The sequence below is a fragment of the Penaeus monodon genome, unplaced genomic scaffold (assembly GCF_015228065.2).
Source record: "Penaeus monodon isolate SGIC_2016 unplaced genomic scaffold, NSTDA_Pmon_1 PmonScaffold_16612, whole genome shotgun sequence".
In the NCBI taxonomy this organism is placed as follows: Eukaryota; Metazoa; Arthropoda; class Malacostraca; order Decapoda; family Penaeidae; genus Penaeus; species Penaeus monodon.
This window is the reverse complement of record NW_023645944.1, coordinates 1-7,880: the sequence shown is the minus strand read 5'-3', so window position 1 is coordinate 7,880 and position 7,880 is coordinate 1. Positions and strand designations below refer to the sequence as shown.

The 7,880-nt window shown below is 36.3% G+C and overlaps 1 non-coding gene across 1 annotated transcript; it reads left to right on the top strand.

Annotated features, from left to right (window-relative positions):
• The first annotated feature begins 984 nt into the window (after nucleotides 1-984).
• Trnak-uuu lies at nucleotides 985-1,056 on the top strand. Its single transcript has one exon. It is a non-coding gene; the product is annotated as a tRNA-Lys (tRNA).
• The last annotated feature ends 6,824 nt before the right edge of the window (nucleotides 1,057-7,880 follow it).

Sequence of the window (7,880 nt, the reverse complement as noted above, 5' to 3'; positions counted from 1 at the left end):
CAAACTAGACCCAATCGAGGGAAGTTTTTAAACCCAACCCCCCCCAAAACCGCCGGCCCCCTTAATAAATAGCCCTATTTGGGAGAAATAGGGATATATAAAATATATATATTATATTATATTTTTTTTTGTTGTGTGTGTGTGTGTGTGTGGTTTGGTTGTTTTTGGTTATGTTTTTTTGGTTGTGTGGTTTTTGGGGTGTGTTTTTGTGTGTTGTGTTTGTGTGTGTGTGGTGTTTTGGGTTGTGGTGTGTTGTGTGTGGGGGTTTGTTTTGTGTGTGTGGTGTGGTAAAATATGTGCATATGTTTTTACATAAAAATGTATTTTTAAATTTATATATATATAGGGGAATATTATATACAAGACTGTCACGACGGCAATCTGAGTTCGAGGGTTCGAGTCCCCGGGTTTCGGTCGTTTTTCCCCTTGGGCAAGGAATTTCACCTCGATTCCCCTACCTAGCCCACTGGGTGGGCAAGCCAGCCTAAGACATGCGGTCCAGAAACCGGGAAAATAGAGTGGCGATTCGTAAAAAACACGGGCGGAAGGAAAGGCAAACCACCGCTTAAATTGCCAAGAAAAAATCATGGAAATCCATGATCGTCATCCCCTGGTTGGACAGGGCATTAAAAAAAAAAAAAAAAATATAGTATGTAGCAAATTAATAGATAGTAGATATTTACATATATATGTATATATTTATATATATGTATTGTGTGTGTGTATGTGTGTTGTGTGTGTGTTTGTGTGGTGTGTGTGTGTTGTGTGTGTGTTTTTTTCGTGTGTGGGTGTGTGTGTGTGTGTGTGTGTGTGTTTTGGTGTGTGTGTGTGTGTGTGGGGTTGTGTGTGTGTGTGGGGACCGATGTTCCGTTGCCGCTAGAAGGGAAATTAAAGGGGAAGTACCTGTGCATTCTTTATTACCTTTCATCCCAAAAGGGGGACGACCAGCCATTGGAAAAAATTTGTATCGGCCTTGGGATTACAGCCCGGATAGCTCAGTCGGTAGAGCTTTAAAGGCTTTTAACCTAAGGGCCAGGGTTCAAGTCCGTTCGGGCGAATTTTATGGCGTAGCTGAGGTCACTGGTTCGCCCCTTGATGCTGATGCGTTTACGGAAAGCGCTGCTTTCCGAAAAAATAGGATTGTTTACTTAGCTTTCTCTGGGGATATTGAAAACCCCAACAGATGTGTCTATAATTTTACTTGTGAAAATTTTAACTTTATCTTGTGATTTTGGAAATAAAAAAAACATTCATGTATTTGTATAATTTCCCTTTCGCCTCTAATGCAAACGTGTTGAGGGTTAACATGAATTACACACACACACGTATATATTATTATTATTATATATAATTATATAAATATTATATATATATTTTATATAATATATATATATATATAATAAAAATTTTAAACATATAAAATATGCTTTTTTTTTTTTTTGGAAAAATCAATCATTTTCCCAATGGACTGAAAAACTTTAATTTTTTCCCCCGAAAGCCCATAAGTTCGCCCGAAACAGGGTTTTGAACCCTGGCCCCCTTAGGTTAAAAAGCCTAATGCCTACCGACTGAGCTATCCCGGGCCCTTTACCCAGTAGAGGCTGATGCAAGTTATTCCAAAGGTGGTCCGTCGCTTGGTATGAAGGTAAAAAATGAAATGTACAGGAAATCTTCCCCTAATTGCCCTTCTGTGCGGCAAAGGGAAAGTCTGTCTTTTCTTTTTATGTATATATGTATGTACATAATTATATTATATATATATATTTTAATATATATATATATAATATATTTTAATATATATTATAAATATAATATTATTTATTTTACATATGTGTACATACACCCCACACCACCCACCACACACACCACCCCACACACCACAAAAACAGAAATATTATATTAATTATAATATTATTATAAAAAATTTATATATATATATAATTATATATAATTAACATTTTTACAAAATTATCGTGGAAAGGGGGAACTGGGGACCCTACCACGTCTCACTCCAAGAGCATCAAACATAAAAAAATACAATTAAGTATCATGCGTGAAGGGGCGGCTTAAAACTTTGAACCTCCCCTTTAAAAAAAAAAAAAAAAAAAAAAAAAAAAAAAAAATTTTTATTATATATATATATATATATATATATTATTTATATGTATTATTTTTATATGTTTGTATATATATATTTTTATATATTTATATATATGTGGTTGTTTGATTTTTTTTGAAAAATTTTTTTCGCGCCCAGGGGACGACAGATAATTATTTTATATATAAATTTTACATGAATGAGGTTCCGAAAAATTTTTCCGATTTTAATGGTTTTACAGATAGCGGTTTAAAAATTTAAAATGTTTACCGCGCCTCATGATATTTAAAATCCCAAACACTTTTAAAGATAATAGCATTTTGCCCGACGGCAAAAAAAATCTCCAAATTTTATTTGGGGCCCCCTCATCTGTTCTGTTAGCATGCATTAAAACGTAAACATTTTTTGCCGTAGCGGCAACGGTCCCGAGCTATGCACAGAGTAGAGACCCCCGGCCCACTGCCAAGTGAATTTTATTGAAAATGCTTATCATTATTCGACGCTGTGTAATAAAGTCATGGTTTACGACGTGGACTATCGTTTTACGGCCTTATTGGTCGGTAGAATATAAGCAGGTGATGGTGTAATCTCCCGGAGGGAAGTGTGTCATAAGAGTCTGTAGCATCGTTCTCTTGGAAGAGGGCCAAGAAAGACTCTTGACATACCTGAGATGTGAGCTTATATTCTAAAAATTGAAATCACCAGAATCGCTATGGTTGCAGAGGAAACTTGGGAAAAGGAAACTTCAAATTTTGGCAGGGCATGAGGTGTCAGGTCATGATCCGATATTGTATGTCGGGATCATCTAAAACAGGGGTTTTTAACCTTGACCCCCCAAAAGAGTACTCAAGGTTTGTTCGGGCCTGCGCTGTAGCATTTGGGAGTAGGATGCGCATGACGCTGGGGACTGCCAGGGGGGGTGTGAAGAGTGAGGGCAAAGCAATGTGAAAGGTTAGTGACCAAAAATTTACGAGCAGAAATTACAAGGGGCACGTGATTAGCACTGGGGAGCTTCAGGGGTTACTTCTTCGATTGCAAATTTATCGTGCATGGAAAGAAAAAAAGGGACTAATGCGACGCTTTTAGGGACAGAAAGGAGAAGTTTAATCCCTTGTTGGGGGCCAAAATCCCAAAATTTTTAACGTGTTTTTAGGTTTCCACTGTAAAAGATTTGGGGAAATTCTTTAAAAGGAATCAGCTCTTAAAAACATTATCAGAATTCACCATGGTCTTATCATCACCAAAAGGAACAGTAAAGGTTCTTTTTTTTCGAAGGAACACACAAAACAATCGAGCATGGGTTCCGATATTTGCAAAGGTATGACCGACATTTTGGGGATTGTACATATTTTCATTTTTGTTTTACCAGTCAAGGCGTCCTTTTTTTGCAAACTAAAGTCTTTCTCACTTAGTTAGATTAGGTCATGCCTTGCATATCGAAATCAAATATGGTATATCAAAAATTTTTTTAAAAAACGTGCACCTGCTCTTCGGTATGGGCACCCCAGTGGGGGACTATATCCCCAACAAAAAAAAGGCGATATCCCGACCATTTTTGGGCGTGATGTATTACATGCACAGTCTTTTCCATAAAAAGGAGCCCGGATAGCTCAGTCGTAAGAATTGGTTTTTTAAAACCTAAGGGTCCAGGGTTCAATTTCCCTGTTGGGGCGAACTTTATGCCGCCCGGTAACTATGGTTGTTTCGGTGAAGTTGCCTTTCAAAAGTACTCCCCCAAAGCGGGTACAATTTTGAAGGGGGAGTGATTAAATTTTTTATAAGCTGGTTATATATATATATATAAAATATATATATAATATATATGTAATATTTTATATAATATTTTTATAATATATATATAAATTTATATAAATTTTTTTTTTTTTTTTTTTTTTTTTTTTTTTTTTTTTTTTTTTTTTTTTTTTTTTTTTTTCTTTTTTTCTTTCTTTTTCTTTTTTTTTTTTCTTTTAAACATACAGATTTTACTTATTTTTTTTTTTTAAAAAACATGCAAACCAGGGGGGAAAGCGGACAGCTCGTCAAGAAGCATTGTGTCCGGTCGATGGATGCGATATGTTTTACATATATTGTTACAAATATGTATATATATGTTGGTGTGTGTGGTGTGTGGGGTTTGGTGTGTGTGTGTGGTTGGTGGTGTGTGTGTGTGTGTGCGTGTGCGTGCGGGTGTGTGTGGTGTGGTGTGGGGTTGTGTGGTGTGTGTGTGGGGTGTGGGCGTGCGTGCGTGCGTGGGTGTGTGTGTGTGTGTGTGTGGTGTGTGTGTGTTTGGGGGGTTTTTGCTGCGGCGTGGTGGTGTTTGGTGTGTTTTTGGTTTGGGGTTTTTGGTGTGTGGTGTTGCGTGTTGTGTGTTTTGTGTGTGTGTGTGTGGTTGGTGCGGTGTGTGGTGTGTGTGTGGTTGTGTGTGTGTGTGCTGTGGTGTGTTGGGGCATGGTGTGTGGTGGTGTTTTGTGCGCGCTGGTACACACAAACATTATTTTAAAAAAACAACAATAGCCCTGTTCTCACCGTGATAAGGAAAACAGGTGTTCGACATGTAAGCCACTCGTATACTCTAGTACACACACACATACGCAAAAAACAAAAACCCACACACACCCACCCCAAACACACAACACACACACACACACCACACACACACCCACACACCAAAAACCCACACCCACACCCCCACACCCACACACCCCCCACGCTTCCCACACGGAAGAGGGCCCTACAAGAGTTAGGGTAGGAGGCGAGCTTAGGGGTCAAGATGCCTTGACTCCTTTTATAATATATTTAATGATGGAATACAGCTGGGGCCGAGGAGCGGGGTTTTCCCCTTGGCCCCCGCGGGGGATTTCCCCCCTGTCATCTCCTACAGTGGTCTAAATATGGGCAAAAATTTCAATGCTAGCTTTTTTAAAAGGGGTAGAAAAAAAAAAACCACTGAAATGTCAATGGGGCAAAAAAGAGACGAATGAAAAGGTAAACCCCAAGGGGACATTTTTAACATGCTGTTACAGCGTTGGAAAAAAGCCCTCGTGGGTGAAAAGGAGAAACATTCAGTTAAAGAAAAAACGATTCTGGTAAATGCAATCTAATTTTGTATGTGTGGATATGTATATGGCAAACATGAAAAGGTTTTTATGAAATATTTGGAATAGATAATAGATTTTAGTTTAGCGGGTCACACCCCACACACACACACACCACACCCCACCATTATTTTACACACACACTAAAACACACCCACACACACCACACCACACACACACACACACACCACACACACACCACACATATTAAAAATATATTATATAATATATATTATTATATATATATATAATTAAAATTTTATATAACACACCACCTTTATTATATTCACAACATAATTAAATTTATATATATAAAATTTACCCAATTAATTCATATAATGTATTTATACAAAACAGGTATATAATGTATATATAATATTTATATATCATATTATATACCCCCTACCAAAACCCCACCACACACACCACACAACTTATATATATATATATAATATATATATTATAAAATATAATTATTATATATTTATTATATATATAAGGCCGCGGGGGCCCGAGTGGTTAGAGCATCGGACTCAAGACGGGGCCGGGACGGCAATCTGAGTTCGGGGTTTTTGAGTCACGGGCCCGGCGCGTTGTTCCCTTGGGCAAGGAATTTTACCCGATGCCTACTAGCCATTGGGTGGCCAAGCCAGCCCAAGTCAGTGTGGCCCCCAAGCCCGGATAAAATAGAGAGAAGATTACCTAAAACAGGTAACACCGGCCCCTCTCCGTGGAAAGGAAAAACTGGGGACCTTACCACGTCCCATCCAAGAGCATCCAAACATAAAAAAACACAATTAGGTTTTCATGCTGCGACCACGGGCGGCTCAACAGAACCTCCCGTTAAAAAAAAAAAGAAAAAAAAAATATCACACACCATATATATATATTATATATATATATATATTATTAATTATATATATAAGATATATTTTTCCCCAATATACACAAATACACATGTGTGTATATCTGTGTATATAATCTAATCTATATCTATATCTATATCATATCAACCCTATATATATATTATTTTATATATATATATTATATATATTTATTTTTATATATATATGTGTGTGGGGTTTTGTGTGTGTGTGGGGTGTGGGGGTTTGCGGTTGTTTTGTGTGGTGTGTTTTATGTGTGGTGTGAGTTTTTGTGTGTTTGTGCGTGTGTGTGTGTGGTGTGTGTGTGTGTGTGTGTGTGTGTGTGTGTTTTTGGGGTGTGTGTGTGTGTTTGCGTGTGTGTGTATGTTTGGAATAAAATTATATTTGTACATGAAAAAAAGTATTAACATAAACACACACGCATACACACACACACACACACACACACACACGTGTGTGTGTGGTGTGTGTGTGTGCGTGTATGTGTGGGGGTTTTTTTTATATGTGTTGTGTGTGGGCATGTACACACACACACACCCCGAAACCCCCAAAACCCAAAAAATATATATATTTATAATATAATATTATATTATAAAATATATAAATATGTATTTTATAATAAATATATTTATATCTAATCTATATATGTGTGTTGGTTTTTGTTTTTAAAATAATATTGTAAAAGGTAACACCTTAATGCTTTATTCACTTTTCAGATCGGGAAAAGGCCCTCATTCGCTGTGGTTTAAAAAATAGTACAAGGCCAAAGGAGTGCCAAGTTTCCGAGGTAGAAGCCCGGATGCTCAGTCGGTAGAGCAGTGGGCTTTTAAACCAAGGGGTCCAGGGTTCAAGCCCCGTTGGGGGGGCGGACTTTTTTCTGAAATCAATTGTTTTTCAAAAAACTAAATTTAAATTAAATTGAAGCAATCGAAGCGAGATAGTTGCATGTGTGACGATAGTAAAAAAAAGGAAAAAAACTATGGTATTTTTACATGAAACTTTCTATTTTCTAAGATTTGGACCAGGGAACTTTATTCCCTATTTCATTTAAATTTTAAAAAACGGGTTAAAAAAAAATAAAAAAATTAAAATTTTAAAAAAAAAAAAAAAAAAAAATTTTAATAAAAAAAATTAAAAAAATTAAAAAAAAAATAAAAAAAAAAAATTTTTAAAAAAAAAATTTTAAAAAAAAATATACCTTTTAAAAAAGAAATAGAATATGTTTCCTGGTTTCCAAATCTTAGAAAATAAATTTTCATGTAAAAAAAATACCAAGTTTCCTTTTATACATCGTCCACATGCAATTTACTCGCTCATTGACTTCAATTTAATTTTTAAAATTAGTTATGAAGCAATGATTTCAGAAAATGCCCCCGCCCCAAAACAGGGACTTTTGAACCCTGGCCCTTAGGTTAAAAGCCTATCCCTTTACCGACTGAGCTATCCGGGTTTCTCCCTCGAAAAAAAACTTGGCAAATGCCTTTCCCCTTGTACTATTTTAAACCAACAGCGAATGGGGCCCTTTTTCTATACTAAAAAAGTGAATAAAGCATTATAGGTGTTACCTTGACAAATTATGAAACACACACAAAAAACCCACACTATATAGATTAGATATAGAATTTTTTATATATATACATATTATAATAAAATAATTATTATATAAAATTAAAATTTATAAATATATATTTTGTGTGTGTGTGCGTGTGTGTGTGGTGTAATGACCCCACAAAACCCCCAAAAATTTTACACACACACACACATACACGCCCAAAACAACACACACCCCAAAACACGGGTGTT